The 17,531-nt window shown below is 42.2% G+C and overlaps 1 protein-coding gene across 1 annotated transcript in view; it reads right to left on the bottom strand.

Annotated features, from left to right (window-relative positions):
- The window catches only part of TGFBR3 (transforming growth factor beta receptor 3), a 119,276-nt gene extending 111,196 nt beyond the window's left edge, over positions 1 to 8,080 (bottom strand). The window contains exon 1 of the mRNA XM_065656064.1: positions 7,960 to 8,080. The gene's annotated coding sequence lies outside the window, so the exon portion shown is untranslated. The remainder of the gene's footprint in view (positions 1 to 7,959) is intronic.
- Positions 8,081 to 17,531: the final 9,451 nt, after the last annotated feature.

The raw sequence follows: 17,531 nt of genomic DNA, 5'->3' as shown, positions 1-17,531 counted from the left end.
TTCCATGTGACTTTTGTTTTAACATTTTGTTTATTTATTTTCTTATTAATGTATTACAATGTAGCCTGCCAAACTACAGGAAGTCACAAAATATACACAAATGAGTCCATAAAAGATGTGAAACCATTCCACCTTTTTAGTAACTGTTTACTGAGGTCGGTTTTGTTACCTGGGACATATTTTGCCCACAGCTGAGCTGGCTTGAAGCTCCAGTTTGGATGGGGGTGTCTATTCTCAGTATCATTTCATAACCAACTCTCCCTTCATCTTCCCAACACTTTTTTTTCATCACTTGCATTGCTGTGAGTGTGGATCAGAAAAATCAAGACACAGAAAAATCAAGGCACACAGACACTGTGGAAGTTTCAGCTGAATAATCATTGCACAATATAGCACAAAAGTTAGAGATAGTTTACAGAAACAGGATAAAAAACCATTCTGCTGTACGTTCCCAGGGCTTCCCTTCCCCCAAACACAGGGAGGTGTGTGCAGCTGAAGCTGCACGGGCTGAGGGGCAAGGTTTTGCTTACCAAGCGTAAATGAGAGAATAGCCTGGTATGGGATCAGGATGTGGGAGGTTTCAACAGGTGGAAGGGAAGGAAGTGCATTTGGGAGTCTTTCAGTGGAAGGAATACATGGCTCTTCCACGAGAAGCACACTGAAACAGATTCCTTTTCATCAACAGCACAAATTCCTAGAGGTTACAGAGCCCCTACAGCAGGGAGTGCACGGGGCACTGAAGACAGAGCTTAACAAGACCAACACCTTATACATTATTTGAGTACTGAATCAGAACCATTCTACTTTAACGTAGAGTCCTCGGGGACATCCTACATCAGAGTATGCCTGAAGGGAGTGGAGAAAAGAAAATGTTGGGATGCTGTACAGTTCTTATAGTATAATAGCTCAACCAATCTGCAATCTAGTACCAGATTCAGCCACGTATTTGTTGTGCAACTCACAGTTAGTCTATTCTTTCACAAGTCTAAAAGTCCCAACAGGACCTTGACATGGCCACAGCAGCCCCCCCATGACACCCACCTGGCAAGGCAACACTTCAGGCAGTTCTGCTTCCGTCTTCTAGATAGAAGAGGGATGAAAAATTTGCACTGCTCTTATCAGGGAATACCACTGGCACAATGAATGTTCAGGTAGCAGGAGGAGGGGAAAAGTAGAGACTTCTACAAATGTACATACATAAAGACTGGGTTGAAGTTTTCATGGCAGCCCAAGAAATCTAAGAATCTCAAATCTACATTTAAATAAAACTCAGGTTCCCAATTAACTCAACCAGTATACCTCACCACAGCTAACAGGAACCAGGCTCATGTTTTTAAATGGGACGTGCTGCTTCTGGAAAGTTTAGCATGAAACAAAACACATTTATAGCGCATAGGAATCTTCAGGCTGGACAAGATGATCATAAACTGCATGAAACAAATCTCTACAACCTTTCCTTCTCATAGTTAAATTTCGTTGGCCTAATTACTTTATTTTTTATGGTTTCTAATTGGAAACAGAATAGGTTTCCTGGCACTGAACTATCTTACTCTTTACAAACACAGTAGCAGCCAACAACCTCACACAAATTTCATTTATCTTAAGTTTTACTTGGCTCAGTTTCTAATTGCACACCTAAACTAAACAGATAACAGCTCTAATGTACCTATCAAGGCAGAGATAAGCCCAGGGAAGGCATCTCCATGTGGCGAAGGAGCCACAGCAGGAGGCAAAGTTACGGACAGCTCAGCAAGGCTCCTTCCACTCAGGGTAACAGATTTCAGCAGCTTCTTCTGCCAAAGAACGCTTGATGCTGTTATTTTTTCAAGACTAAACTACAAAACCTTAGAAGTGTATCTAGAGACACTCTAGCTGGAAGCTAAATCAATCTCTGTTGGACTTAAAATCTCGAAATGACCTCTATACATTTAGAAAAAGTGGTTTTGAAACCATGGCCTACAAATACCCAAAATTATCTGGGTTAATTGTGAGAAATCCACAAGGGGCAGTAATGAAGAGCAAGGCTATGGCATTAAGTATAAATTTGCTATATAAGGATGCAGTCCTCTTGGGGGGGCAGCAGGGAAACGCGGTCAGCAAATTGAACAGGACTGAAAACCAGTGTTTCCCATTACAGGGGAACTGGACGAAGTGACACAAATCAGCTCTCCCCACTGCCACAAGATAGTACAAGATGTAAATTAACAGTTTAAAATATTAACTACTATGTACTTTCAAGTTAACCACGTGCATTATTGAAATCCTGTTGGGGGCAGGGAGGAAGAGTGTATTGAATTTTGCTCTCTAGAATAAGATGTACTCTGGAAATCAGGTAATTAATACATTTCTTCAGGTTGCTAAACAAGAACACAACATATCAAAGGTTAGCTGTTAGCCACTGAATTTTCAGATGCACGTCTGTAAGATAGGAAACTTCTCCCACATAAATAGGGAAGATCTGAAAGTGCCACAGTCAAAAGAATGAGTCAAAAGAAGCTTCCCTTTGTGTAGGAGTAATCTACCCTCTCCCTAGTTGTCTGCCAAATAACCAGAGTAATTTAATTTGTTGAGTGGAGAAACATATTCAGATCAAGGCAAAACTTTTCCATAAAAATTACTATTTATTAACACAGCAACGAGGATTTGTTTCAATCAAGACACAGATCACTGGCATGTTCTACTCAGAATGGAGATATGTTCCCATATAATTTTTACCATATAGAATTTCCTGGCTTTCATTATCATATTTTGTATTAAATGAATACATGAAGACAGCACAAAGCTTTGAACACAAGTTTAGGGAGATGGAAGGCCACCATAAATTCCTAGATTCATATAAATAATTTGTGCACCCCGTATGCCAGAAGGAAATCACCGCACCTCGTGACCAGAGTGAACCAAACTACGGGATCTACATGTACTCAGAAACACTGGTCATTTTAAACACTAATCCGTCATATAACACAAGGTGTACATACTGGAGGAGTGACCCGGTCCATTAATGTAATAGCCTTAATATAAGAAAAGGCCCGTCTTTTCAAATACCGCAATAGCTGTTTTGTAAATCAAATCAGAATTTTGCTTTACTCAAACAAAGTATTACATTGGTGATAAAATACAGCCATAGTTCTCAATCACGTAGTGTCAGATGCAGCTATAGTCTAATAAATGACTCCTATAAATTTAAGGCAAAAGAGGAGCCATCGGTCTTCAATCCACCTCCAGCTTCTTGGCAAAAAACCATACGTATTCAGCAGGTCTGTACTACACAGTAAGCTCACTGGATGCTTTGGGATTTTTTTATTGCCCCTGACTCAGAATGAACCTACCCTGATTTCCAACAGAAAATGCCTATGCTTACCAAGGAAATCAGAGTATAAGTGAATCGCCATTCTTCCTCGGAACCATTAACGTTACCTTACATATCAAAGCCCTATTGCCTTCTGTGCAGAAAAACCAGCCATACACGCTTGCTCTATAATTAACCTGTTTCAGACTCATGGCCTCTAGATAAGCTGTTCTCCTGCAATCTAAATAGGTCTCTTGCAAGGTCACAACTAAACTTATTTAACAGAGGGGCCCATTCCAGCTGACTTCCAAAATCTCACAAAATGCTGTAACAGAAAAAAAAAACCAAACAAACTGAACTTGGCAAACTATTTTATTGAAATTGGACAGACTATTAAAGAGACATGCTAAATATAATGGAATTATATTTGTTAAAAATAAACACATACTATAGCTCATTTTAAAGTACTCTTTACAGAATGAATATCCAATAACGATTTTCACATTTTCCTAAATAAATTAATTTATTTCATTATAAATACATCATAAACTAGCATATTTTGCCAGACATAACTATTTGTAAGCAGTACAATTCAACAATATAACAATTAAAATACAATATATAAAATATTCTCTGCTGAACTTGACAAATTTGACTATTCAGATACTCAAGGCCATAAAGGATATTCTTTTAAAAAAATCCATTTTGCCAGACTGGAGATATAAAACATGGGATATATACTAAACAACAACTTCAAAGTCTGTCTTTCAGTGATTTCCAGAGATGCGTAAATCTGTTTCATTTTGGCTACCATAGAGTTAATTGTTGCTGTAACAGCACAAGAAATGCTGCTCTATTGGATGACTGCCAGCACATAAAAATGCGAATCCACAGTTATGGATAAAGCAATCCCAACTGCACTACTTCTTTGCTAGTATGTTTTCATGGCAAAACGTGCTTCTATTCATGAAGTGGCTAGAAACTAGCAAACCGCTGTTAATCACCACAAATATTACTGCTCTAGAAGTAATGCCTATTTATAATACACAAATATTTTGTGGAACTAGATCAAAAGTAATGTGATTGCAAAGATATTTGCAATCTCTATCCCACAGGCTATTTTCTGAGGTCTACATAAATTGCCCAAGACTTTGTAATTCATGTCTTAAATATTAACAGAATGTTACTGGAGATATCAAACAAAAGAACTGTAAGACAAGTTAGGCAAAGCTTTAGCGTTATTTTCAAATAACATTGAATCAGAAATCTCACTCTGCCTTCACCAACTACGTACTTCGGCATCTCAGAGAACTGTACAGAGGAGAAAGTTATGTAATTCCACAAAAATGACAGAAGATAGAGATCATCAATGGAACTTAACATGGATCTTTTTGCATCTTCAGTATCTGGCAACATCAGATAATGCTCTCAGAGAACGTGTGTCCACTGGAATATGTGTATACGTGGTCACTGAAACAATGGGGAGAATATCCACATTCATCTAACACCTCGGTATACAGTCCGTGCCATTCCAAAACCAGAGGAGTTCACACACCTCTTCCTTTAAACCTGACCTGGAACTGTTAATTTCAATTGAACTGTATTTTGCCTCCACTTGCTCCAAGACCCAAGGCTAGGAGAATATATAATTGTTATCATTCACAAGTAGCAAATTGGCTGCTCCGCGGCAAATGCTCCCAGGCGTGCTCTTACCCCACCACCAGTGAAAGACAGCTTCGCCCTAAAGTATACGCAGCCAGATACCTGACATTTACTGCAGGGTAAGAGCCCATTCCCTGGCTCTTACTGGGGAATAGCTGACATGCTGCAAGTTCCCACCTTCACTTTGCATTCAGAAATCTGCATACCCATACCTTCAGTATTTGCCATTTGGCTGCATCAGACTTCACAGACTAGAAAGCAATATGGATCAATGCAAGTAATCCAGATAAACTTCTTTGGCAACAACCTTTACATTCAGTATTCCTGGCACAAAAGACGTAATCAGTTGTTACATCAATACAAATCAAAAAGAAAAATCATTATCGATCCATGCTGGGAGTGTCAGTTGACCTTTACAAAAATAAGCTAGTAATAACTTCTTAAAACCTAAGAGAAGATCTAAAAATATTCTCTCTTATGGAAACCCTAAATAGTAGAAATAGTTTCTTGTGAAAATACAACTTTTTTTACAACTCAACTTTAGCTCTCAAGATTTCTAGATACAATCTTGTGATACTGTAATAGTTCTAGTGTGAAAATATTTTGTCTAGCTCATTATCTAAAATTTTATGGAATTACTCAAAATATCTCGGGTTGAATTAATTCATCTCAAACATCTTCAAAGAGAAATTTCATTTAACCTCTAATGTTTTTTCAAGTTCATTTCTGGCTAATATGACCAAAATTCCATTCAGAAGAGTGGGAGACATGCCTGCTAGAGCAAACTAATAAACAAGCATTCAAAAATTGTTTGTTTACTCCAATGTATGGTTGTGGGGCGTTTTTTCAAGTAAATTGACATTTATCTTCTAAAGAAATACTATCAAAAGTGTAGGCCCAAGGTTTCAACAAATTGCAGCTGCGGCCAGAAGGGAGACTTCATAGAGAGAAAGTTCTGTGTTCCCCCTGCTGGTTTAGCAATTAACTTCAAAACACTGTTCCTAGAGGTCAGCACCAAGATGCTGGGGTATTAAAAGATGTTTCGCACACCAGAGAAACAAAACCTGAAACTGACTTTTTAAAAGAAGTCACATCCATGGTGGATATCATTTACATGCTCTGCCTAGCTGGGGCTCTGGGCACACAAAACGCCCACCAGAATCAAGGACCGAACGAGACCTCCCCAGAGAGAGAAAACAGGGTAGAACAGGAAAATTTGAAGTGTCACTTTAAACTTAACAAGGTTGGACTATAGCAAACAATTGGGGGAAGCAAGCTTCAGAGCAAAGGACTCTTCACCGAAGGAAGCCAAGAACCTGCCCCCCCTCCAAAACCCGTCCCTCCCTTCCTCCCCCAGCCAGCGGGAACGCCGAGCCCCAGCTGCAGCCGCTGGTGTCGGCCCAGGTCCGCGTCCTAATAAGAGCAGCTCCTCCTCAGCTGGAATGCAAGCCCTTTTACCTTTCACGGGTTAAAGTGGAGCTCTCCAAATGACTAAGCATCCTCCATTAACGTTTTGCTAACACCCTTGTTAGAAACACTTTGACAGGACACCTGTGCGGTGCTGATGAAAACCCAGCTACCAACTCCCTGGCATTCATGGAAGAAATGGGGACCGTAAGGGGAATAGAGTATTCCTGGCAAGAAGTGATAAACAAATAGATTTTGTCTTTGGAAGAAGTTGTATGTACACATATAAAGTCTTCTGCGCGTAAGACCACAATAGCAACAGCGCTCCAGGTCGCTGTGAGCCAAACCCAGCTGGTCCTACAAGCCGTCAAAAAAACAGGCATCTCTCTCACTTCGGGTTTTCTCCCCAGAGGGGGTCTAATATCAGCCTGTTTGGCCTCAGCCAAAAAAAAAGCCAAAACAAAACATCCAAAAAAACCCACAAACAACCCACAACTTAAGTTTGGTATAAATACGGTCCCAAGCAGAAGCATTTATTTCTTTAAACAAAATCATGGCTCCTGTTCACCCAAATCTCTCCCTAATGGGTGACAAAACCTATCAAGAGGTTTCTGTTGAAACTGAACTGTGCTGATGATCGCACATTTGAGAAGAAAATAATAAATTATGGCAATCAGATTACAACAGCTATAGCTTAACAGAACTGAGATAAGTATATTTACATCTGGTTATATCCACGGCAAGTGGAAGAGGCGTAACTACACATGCGGCTACACCTGAAGTCTTTTCTTTTGCAGAAGACAAGAAGTTTCGTCTCACATACTGTCTGACTTCAATGACAATAACTTTAGAATTACAAAAGCATCTAAAAGTGGGGAAAGTTGGAAAAGTTACTTAATTTACATCTAACTTTAATGACACGTTACTGTTATTGCTAAGAGAGACGTACTCAGAAGGCTGCAGCGGAGCAGCTCCAGCACACCCCCTGCAAAACACACAACGCTAAATCCCACAGGTCGACAACCCATCAGTGAAATTGTAACGAAGTGACATGATACTGGCGTTTGCGTTTTCTCACAGACACTGAGTTTCCACTCTGCTGGCACCCTGCGAAGCTCCCAAGCGGCCGCGTTCAGGGTACGATGCCCGCGGCCCGCCCGGGGGTGTCAGCGCCCGGGGAGGGCTCCACTCGGTGCCAGCGAGCAAGGCGCCCAGCGCGGCCCGACCGGGCTGGCACACGCGGTTTTCGCTGGGACACCTGCAGCCCCCCTCGCCGCCAGCCCACCTCCCGGCTCGCCGCCCTCACACGGGGCCCGCACGTTCGCGCGGTCCGGCCCGCGGAGCCGCCTCCAGCGCAGCCCACCCGCCCCGGCGCGGACGCTGCCCGGCCCGGCCCGGCCCCGCACGCCGAGCCCGCCAGCTCCGCGGCGGCCGCCCCGGGACCCTCGCGCCGCGCCCAGCGCCGCCGCTGCCCCCGCGCAGGGGAACGCGTTCCCGGGCCGCGCACCCCGCGCCCGCCCCAACCCCGCGGGGCGCCCGGCCCCCTCGCCTCGGCCCGGGCCGCCCGCCGCTGGGGCGGGGGTCGCGGCCGCCGCACGTACCTGGCAGCAGGTCTGTCCACGCCGCGTCCCGCGGGGGCAGGCGCGCAGCAGCGCGGCTACGCCATGGGCAGCGCGGCGCCGGCCGGGAGGGACGGTGCGCTGCGCTGCGCTGCGGGGCGGTGCGGGAGGGCAGCCCTGGCCGCGGCCGCCCAGCGCCGGCCCTGCTGCCGGCCCGCGGCGCGGGAGGAGGCGGCGCGGGGGAGGGGGCGGGGGCGGGGGCGCGCGGCCGCCCGGCCCCCAGCAGCCCCGCGGCGCGGCCGCGCGGCAACACGGCGGGGCGGGGCGCGCGCGCGGGCGGGGCCGCGCCGCCATTGGGCGCGGGGCGGGGCCAGCCGCGTGACGGCCACCAGCCCGGCCCCGCCCAGCGCGCGGCCCCGGCCTGCACCTGAGCGCGGAGCGGCCGCACCGGGGGCTCGAACCCGCGGAGCTGTGAGCCGAGCGGGGCGGGGCAGCGCAGCCACACGGCCCGCACCCGCTCAGCGGCCCCCGCCCCGTGGCCTTCGCTAGCAGCGGCTTTACATTATCTGCGTTAACCATCACGCTAAGCGCTTGTCGTACCGCGTCAATTAATGTCGCTTGGGCTCGGCTCCAACACGGGACGCTACACGCAACTCGCGGTGTGACCCGTCACCCCCGCACCTCTGTCCCGCCGAGGTGCAACCCCTGCCCGGGCGGTGCGGGCCCCCAGCCCCGTCCCCTGCAGCCGCTCAGGGCGCAGCGGAGCGGGGCCGCCCCAGCGCGCCGCCCGGCACACACGTAACCGCATGCACGGCGCTGCGCTGCGCCACAGCCGGCACCGCTGGCACAGCTGGCACAGCCGGCACCGCTGGCACAGCCGGCACCATACGCACCGAGCAAGACAGCCCCGCTCGTTCGGGGTTTATCAGAAACATATAACAGAAACGTTGCTCAGAATACACTCCTAAGTTCGTCACCTCCAACAACGGCAGGTTGGGGTGGGCTGTCATTAAGGGAGCTGCATCATGAGTGAGGACCTTCCTCCCCCGCACCGTAGCCCAGCTCAACAATAACCTGCTCCTCCAGCAAGGATGAGCAAAGAATTAGTTTCTGACACAGTCTCTTCAGACTCCCAAGGACAGGTTTGTGCTGCTCTGCTGTCTCATCACCTAGGTGTCCTCTAGAAGTCATAGTAATTCTTAGCACTGCTGGCACTTTGCAAACATCAATACAGTGCAGCTCCCATCACAAAATCAAACCCTAATCCTATTATCCAAATAATTCCTGTATGGGCATGGAGACCGTGCAGAGATGCAGAAAAATGCAGAGGAGCTCCAGAATGTTTCGACAAAATTTTACTAGTTTAATCTGCTTTCTTACTGGGGGGGAAGTAGATTTATTTTTTTTTAATGGTGCTGTTTAACTTCATTAACAGTCAGGCCCATTTGTCCCGGAATCACCAATGCTGAGTTCCTACATCTATCCCAGAGGAGTTCAGACACAGTTTAGCCACTATCGAAAGGCCGCTTTGCAACCTAGAATAATATAGTGCCACCTATAATTAATTTTGATGTCTACCTGTTTGGACAGTTCTTACTCATGCAGTTCCTCTGCACGTACCACACACCAGTAAATGGCTGGGTCCTGGGAAGCGCTGAGCACCCTCAAAGACTACACCTCAAAATTTCTACATTATTGATATGAGAGACCTCTAGCAAGTATTTCAAAGGTTGCTATAATAAGCATCTAGTCTACATTAAATATTTCAGTGAACAGGCTTAAAAAAACCCTGCAGAAACAAGAAAAATACAAGTTCAGGCTGCTTGTTGGCAGCCGAAGCCCACTTCCCAAAAATAAATAAGAAATAGTGTGTTTGAAAAGTTGTGCATGTTGGAGCATGACATACTTCTCTTATCACTCTCAGTCTATATCTAGGATGCAAAAATCTTCGCAAGAGAGATGTGGAGGTGGGGGAAGTCCCTTCAGCAAAGCAGAAAATTAATATTCTACAGCACTAAATGCAGTGTATGTATTTCAATACATATTGTGTGTCTACTACATTTCCGCTAGCTGAAATTCCAGAGTGCTGATTAAGAATGGTATTGAAACTTAAGCAAACCAATTATTTTTGTTGTAAATACTCATTTAGGTCCCAATCCCACAAAGATTAAATTAAACAGATTAGGTTCACTCAAATGAGCAGCCATGAGAGCTGTTCAAGTGTGTGAAATCAAATGTGAGCACAAGTCTTGGCAAAACCGAATTCTTTGTACACAGGTCTGACCTCCGCCAAAATATTTTCACCATTTTCCCTGACATTGGTTAAGAACTGATTGTTGTCCTTGGAGCCAGTTCTGTCAGGTACTGAGCTGCCTTGACCATAGTTCAGACTTCACAATGCTTGCCCTGGTGTCTGAAAAAGTTCAAGACTTTCCAAGATGTACTCAGAATTAATTTTTAGTTATAATATGTAACTCAGATGAGAGCAGATGTGTATGAAGTTCACAGACTGAAAATGTGAAAAATTGCCACACAGAAGTACAATTAGGTGCACAAGTTGGCTCACCCAGTAACATTGTGATATACAGTTGGCTTTGGCAATTTTTTTTTATTTTTATTTTTTTTTTTACATGTCATGGCAGAATAAGCAGAAAACACCTAATTTCCTATTAAAAATCAAGGAAAATTACTGCAATCTTAGCTGCAGTGTTCAATCTTTGCAGCTGTGGAACACAATTATGTATATAATTTACATTTTTACATACTTTTAAAGTATTTGCTGATCTAGTGATTAACTTCTTGTCCAAGGCAGGATTATTTCACTTAGCAGGCATTGGCCTAATCCAGCAATGTAATGTGTTACCCTCACTAAGAGGTATGAATGCAGTGACAGTTGACTTTTGCAAGAGGTTTAGAGGTTTCAGAGTGCTACAGAGTTAAAACCACTATTAACATCAGTTTTAATTTCTTAATTTTCCTTCCCTAGTTTTTTGGCTGTTTGGGAGGTTTTTTGTTTGGTTGTTTGGTTTTTGTTGTTTTGTTTTCCAAACGGCATCAATTCTGAGTCAACAGTTTTATTTGCACAGGCCCATGAAATTCAGTAGGGATACTTCCATGGATAACAACTACTCATTTACTACTCACATAAAAGGGCCAGCATCAATTACTAATTTCACATTATGCTCATAAAGCTCTAACCTGCACTGAACAGTCAGCTGAGTTCACACCACCCAAGATAGAAGTGGTATCAATCCATTAACATGGAATCTGACCTGACCTAACTAATCCTTCTCAGGTCAGGGCTTATTAATTTGGATACTTTTCTATATTATTTTAGATCTTCACGGCAATCAAATTTCACATAAATATTTTTTTCATACATTGGAGTTTGACCACAGAATTAGAGTTCATTTTTTCTCAACACCTTACCATACTAAAACCATTATTGCCTGGGTAATTTCTGCAGCTTTAAGAAACACAGAATCCTCTCTGCCTTATGTAATGATGCTACACTGGGGCTTTGGGACTAAACACGGAGCCAGAGACTATGTGTGGTAGTTGGTACAGCATTGAATATACTTCCTGCTAATGGACATATTCTTATGATGAATCCACTGCCGCAAGTAGAAGTAGACTTTAAATAGTTGCTGCAGGATGTAGGCAAATGATCACCAGATGCCTATTTAGAGCGCTATTTAAAAGTACTTGACCCACCAAAAGAAACGGAGAGTGCAATAGCTCTACAAAATATTTATTCTCAATTTGACTTGGAGATTCTAATCCTGAAAGCAGAGACTTCCACAAATGAGCAACTTAATATGAAAATGTTTTCTTGTCATAAAAAATTTTAAGATCAAATAAATTATCCTCAGACATTAGTAAAGGCTAATTCTCACAAAACTCTCACTTCATATAGTGTCCAGAACCTTTTCAAAGCAAAAAGATTGTCCCAGCCACTCTAGCATTATACATATATATGTATGTATATACATAAACCATAGGGAAGACCACACTGTTCTAAGAACAGTTTGACTGCTTTTAAATTTACAGATCATGTTCTACATTAAGTCAACACAAGTTCTGTAACTCGGGATCCAGAAAACAGGCCAGCAGCCTTACTTTTGAAATGCCAAAGCAGCACTGGCAGTTTTGAAAGTCCAGAAAAGTAAATATCCTACTTCACTGACTTTAGAAAAAGGAATGGATGAATAGGCATCTTGTAAGGATATCTTGTTCGTAAGACTGGTTTGGAATTGAGATCAAGCACAAGAAGTACGTTCAGATCATTGCAGTTATTGCCCAGGTCACCCATTCTGTCCCTCTCTGAGGTAAAATGCCATTATTTAAAATTAACTTCGTGATTTAAGCTGAAGTGTTTTGTTGTGCAACTGGAGGCAGGGAAAGGAAAGGACTAGTTAAGCTGCAGTAACTCCATTGTTACAGTTATACGACTCTCCCCACACAACCTTTAATATGAAGGTTCTGTTAATAAAATTAAGCCATTAAAAGCTTCTTAGGAAATAATTCATTAATACAAACTAATGAGGTAAAATTCTACATTCCTTACTGAATGATCCTGCATTCCTTGAACATCTAGAACTTTTGCCAAAGGTAAGTACATGTTAGAGTTTAACTGCTAGGCTTATCTACACTTGAAAGTTACTTTGGATTAAGGCAGGGGATGAATTTCAAGTGCAGCAGCAAATCTGGAATAATTCCAAACACAGACAAGTCACACAACCCAATCCTTGCAGATACCATGGGTTTTGAACTCAAAACTGATGCTACAGATCCAATTCAAATAACACATTCTTAAAGATTTCAGGTTTAAAAAAAAAAAAAAAAAATATTAAGAAAAGGTGCCCAAACCCCTCCAGTGTGACCAGCCATCCACTTTGTGCCTCCCAGGCTCCCCTATACCCAGCACTCCCCTTTTACTGACTCTGATATGCCCCTTACCCTCCTTCCAACATTTTTCTGATAAGATGTTTATAGGCCCTCAACCTAACAAGTGCAAACACAACAGACCAGAAGAGGGAGGAAAGAGATTGCACGAGAGAAGGGGAAAAAAAAAACCAAACAGAAAACTCACACACAACAAAAGATCAAAGAAGAAAAATGTGAAAGTAGCATACCTTCCCTGCTCAATCATTTCTTTCTGGCTGGATCCCATTCCTCATGTTGCATGCTCTCTGTTTAAAGCCCAATCCAAAATCTAATCAAATAGGCAGAAGTCAATAGGTGACTTAAAACTCTTCAGTTCTGGATAATTCCCTTTACCTTTAATCATAACACACCTAGAACTTAGTCATATAAAACAATTAATAACATACACACAGTTTCAGACTCAAGCCCACATATTAAATAACTTATATTCACCCTTGTTAATACTTGAAATAAGGAATTATACATATGCCTAAAATTGCACTTGTAGTTTGCAGGATCATGTCCCAAACTGCTGTATTCTGTTTTGAACTTTATACTGCATGCTTGCGGTTTCAAGACCATATTATGGGTTGAAATTCTTTGCAGCCAAGATGTAAATATCACAGGAAAAAGATCTTCTTATGTATACAATGGCCTAATTACTTTATTATTTTTTATTTATACAATATCCAGAGGCAGCCAAATCTTTTACTGAAAAACATCAAGACAAAGCTGCATAGGGAGGTAACACCTTGAGTTAGCAAAAGTAAGTGAAAGAAAGGAATGCAAGACAAAGTAATTGACCATTGAAGTTTAACACACTGTATCAGTTATGTGGCTTGGGTATTTTCTCTTAGCTCTTTTGATCTTCTGTTCTCACCCCCCCCACCACCTTTTTCTTCGCTTCTCAATCTGATTTGATTACAAAGACACAATTCCCTGGGTCATGACACAGAAATGGAAGGAGATTCAAGTACAGTCTGCCTCACAGATGAAGCAGAGTCAAAAGTCAAGCATCTAGATATGAAGTCCTTATCTTTCATGAAGTAAATCTCATCCAGCACAGTAAAAATGCCTGAAATAAGACTGCTTAAGCTGTATTTCTGTCCCAAAATAAATATATTGGCTAGATGTTCAGAATCTAGCTATAAATCCCAGTGAAATTAGAAAAAATCATGTGAAGGGTTAAAAAAAAAAAAAAAAAAAAAAAACAAAAAAAAAAAAAAACCAACACACACACAAACTCCAGAAGTCACAAGTCTTTAATTTACTAAATAAAGCTACTGTTGAGGATGAGGAGGCCACAAGACATTTATAAGGTGATACAGTTTGATATTTTTGGAGCCCAATTTTAAAGCAAAACCATAAAATGAGTCTCTTTTTAGTATACAGTTTGTTTCCAGAATTGCTCCCCCCCAAGGAAGTCACTCATTTAGACCTGATAGCTATACGAACTGAAACACCAACCTGTGGCAAAGTTTCTGGATTTGGGAATCACTGAGTGATGTATTCCTCAGGCTCCAATTTATTTCTTGTTTGAACTCCAGAAGTCTGAGGAAGGAATTCTGCACTGCTGCTCCGTGCTCAGGTTTAGAACTGCTTCTGGAGAGCTCACCGTTTTCTTTTGCAATGGCTAATACCAATACTACTACAAAATAAATGTGTAAAACTGCTTAATTCTATACTTTCCTACATGAGTTCCAGTTCAGATCTGTCTGGAGTTACGAATTAGCACAAAAGTTTTTCCTTCACATACACTGTGAAGTGATAACTATTTCAGAGGACATATTATTTTGTCTTTGTGTATAAATCTAAGAATTAGAGGCTTTTTGCAAGCATTGGATCTCAATCTCATTACAGACCACTTTGGAGGCATATGTTACATTCCTTATTTTGCTTTAGGCTGCTACCGATTAATGCCTTATGTTGGATATTTATTTGTTTTTCCCATGTGTTAGTTCATCGTCCTTGGAATTACAATAACACATGTGCCAGGGAATGTGACCTATTAATCTTCACTGTCCTTCATTGAGTCTGAGTGGAGATATAAGACAAGCGCATACATATAATATTTAAAGGGTTTACACTTGAATTTGACACATAATTTGCTGCTGGAATACTCTCATGTCATAAATTGATTCATAAAGTATCAATTATTAAGTGTAGATGTCTGTGAATAGCTATCAAAATCCATTCTCTGTTGCCATTCACACATTAAAAAAGCCAAACGCAAGTTTCTTTTTGTTTTGCATATACACAAAAGATCAAGAGAAGTCTTGAGCAAGAGAGAGAAGGAAAAATAGCCCAACCTCCTATCTACTCCTTTACCAAACCTCGAGAGAAAAGTTATCGGGTCCCTCGATTGCCCTACTGAGAATGGGGCTTGCGGAGGAAGACAATCTTAAACATAGAAGTCCATGCAGATAAGTTGAAAGTAGCTAAAAGCATCTTGAAACAAACTGACCAACAGCACCAATCACAGCACAGATCCAAAGACAAAAAATGTGAAATACCAGCTCACACATGGTCTAGAGTATATTCAGCTAGCTGTGTTTTCATTAATATTCCTCACTAAGGGCTCAAACACAAGCCTTGGTAAATCTCACAGCTGCTTCTCATAACCCACCAACATTCCCTGCCTTGCGCAATTTAACAAGAATTCTTTGTATTTCTGAATTATTTGTTCCACATAACTGGCAATGTGGAAGATGAAGGTGATAATGAGGTGAAGGACATCAGCAAACTAAGTACGTCAGAGCCAGTGCCCTCAATGTTATCATGTGGAAATTGCTTAAAAGCAGGGACAGTCCAGGCCCTGCTACATCACAGGGCCAAGAACCTTTTGTACAAAACAGGTTGCTTACACTCGCCATGTGTGAGCTGTGCCTCTGTTGAACCATCTGAAGTTTATCTGATAAACAAAATTCCACACTCGGTGCTGTTGAAAACCATGGACAAAAGGAAACAATCAAAGGAGAGTTATACTTTTAGCAGAGATCATAAATTTATGTGTCCAGTAAATCTATTCAGGTCTTTCAATTTTACTGTTGCCTTAAGTATTAATTTTGTCTCAAGGACTGGGAGTTTCATCTGCACCAAGATCTTTTTTCTGAGGTATTTAGAGAAGTCTGCCACAGCAATAGAAATCTGCAGGAGTTTTCAAATGTCATACGGAAAATTTCATGCTTTTCTGAACTAGCCAAAATATACGTAAAAAATTAAACTTGCATAGGGTGTAAGAGACCAAAATTACCAAGAAAGAAACATGATGTGCTTGCATTTTCTTTTTGACACTTCATTTGTTTAATTCAATTGCTCTTCGAGAGGAAAACAAACAAACAAACCAACCAACTACCACCAACAAAAAATTTCTACACAACATACTCTTTTTAAAACATGGAAGGATAACATTTACCTACTCTAGAAAATATACTCATACATCTCAGTACACACAGATAGACAGGAAGATCTATAAACCAGAGATCCATTTGTTATCTCACAGATAAAGAGAACATTTTTTTTCATATTACTTAAATATATAGATATTTAGACAGTAAGATATTTTGACGTTAAGACACAACAGAACCAGAATAGTTAACTACATTGGAAATTGTTCCTAATGTGTGAGCCACAAAACTATCACTACAAGGGTGAGAAAGGCCTCGTGCTAAGGAACATTGGCTGGCCTCCATCCATCTCATCCTGTTTCTTCCACGAAATAGACCAACCACTTTGTTAATGAACAGTAATTAATACCAGAAGGAAGAGGAGACAAAAGAACAGGCTCCCATAGTCATTTTTAAAAAGAGTAAGATGTGTTAATGATCAGACTGTGGGTATCTCTCCATTGACAGCTAGTGCAGTAGGATAGGAAGGGGTCCACAGAACAAAGCCGTATGTGTTGAGGGTCTGATGTTGACAGCATACACAGTTTACGGAGAGTTATTTCCAATCAACTCCAGTGTGGGCTGCACATCCATTAGTTGTTGGAGCATTTTAGGACCTGGGTCACAGTTCAACTTCACCCAGGAGGAATCATATTTGTGTACTCTGAGACTGCAAACGTTCTTGCAAACCAACGTCCCATAGGTGGGAATGATCAGGAGGTTCATTCCAAAGCCCACTCCTGATCCAACCTGAAATGCTGAAGCATCCCAAATACCTCACAGGACTCGAGTGTAGTTTAACTGCTCTGCAGGGACCCACAATGGCCAGAAAAAACTTACAGACAAGATACTGCAGGGCACTGACAGCACTAACACTTGCTGCCTGCCAAATAGATGCGTCTGGTACTATTCTAAGATGTTCACACTCAAAGTGAATTCACATCCACAAAACATTTTTAGATCTCTGCTTTTCAGGTTGAAATCTATGGCAAGGCAGAGAAACAGCTCTCATGTACTGCTCTGCTCTTCTTTGTTCCTATTTTGACTCCATGTGGTGTCCAGGCATGGTGCTGGCCCTCTGCTAGGGAGAGCTTCACTGACGGTCCACAAAGGGACGGTCCACAAAGGGACTGTAGAATCCTTCCCTCTGGTCCTCTTTCTCTTCTCAAACAAAACACACATGACTCTTCCATTACACCTGGAACCTTACATATCCATACCTCTACGTGTGAGACACATGTACCAGAGGAGATACTGTCTTGTGCTTACCTTTATTTCTTAAATGTTTTTACTTCTTCAAAG

This window comes from Caloenas nicobarica, chromosome Z, assembly GCF_036013445.1.
Source record: "Caloenas nicobarica isolate bCalNic1 chromosome Z, bCalNic1.hap1, whole genome shotgun sequence".
Taxonomy (NCBI): domain Eukaryota; kingdom Metazoa; phylum Chordata; class Aves; order Columbiformes; family Columbidae; genus Caloenas; species Caloenas nicobarica.
The sequence above is the reverse complement of the archived record's forward strand: the minus strand, read 5'-3'. Positions and strand labels throughout refer to the sequence as shown.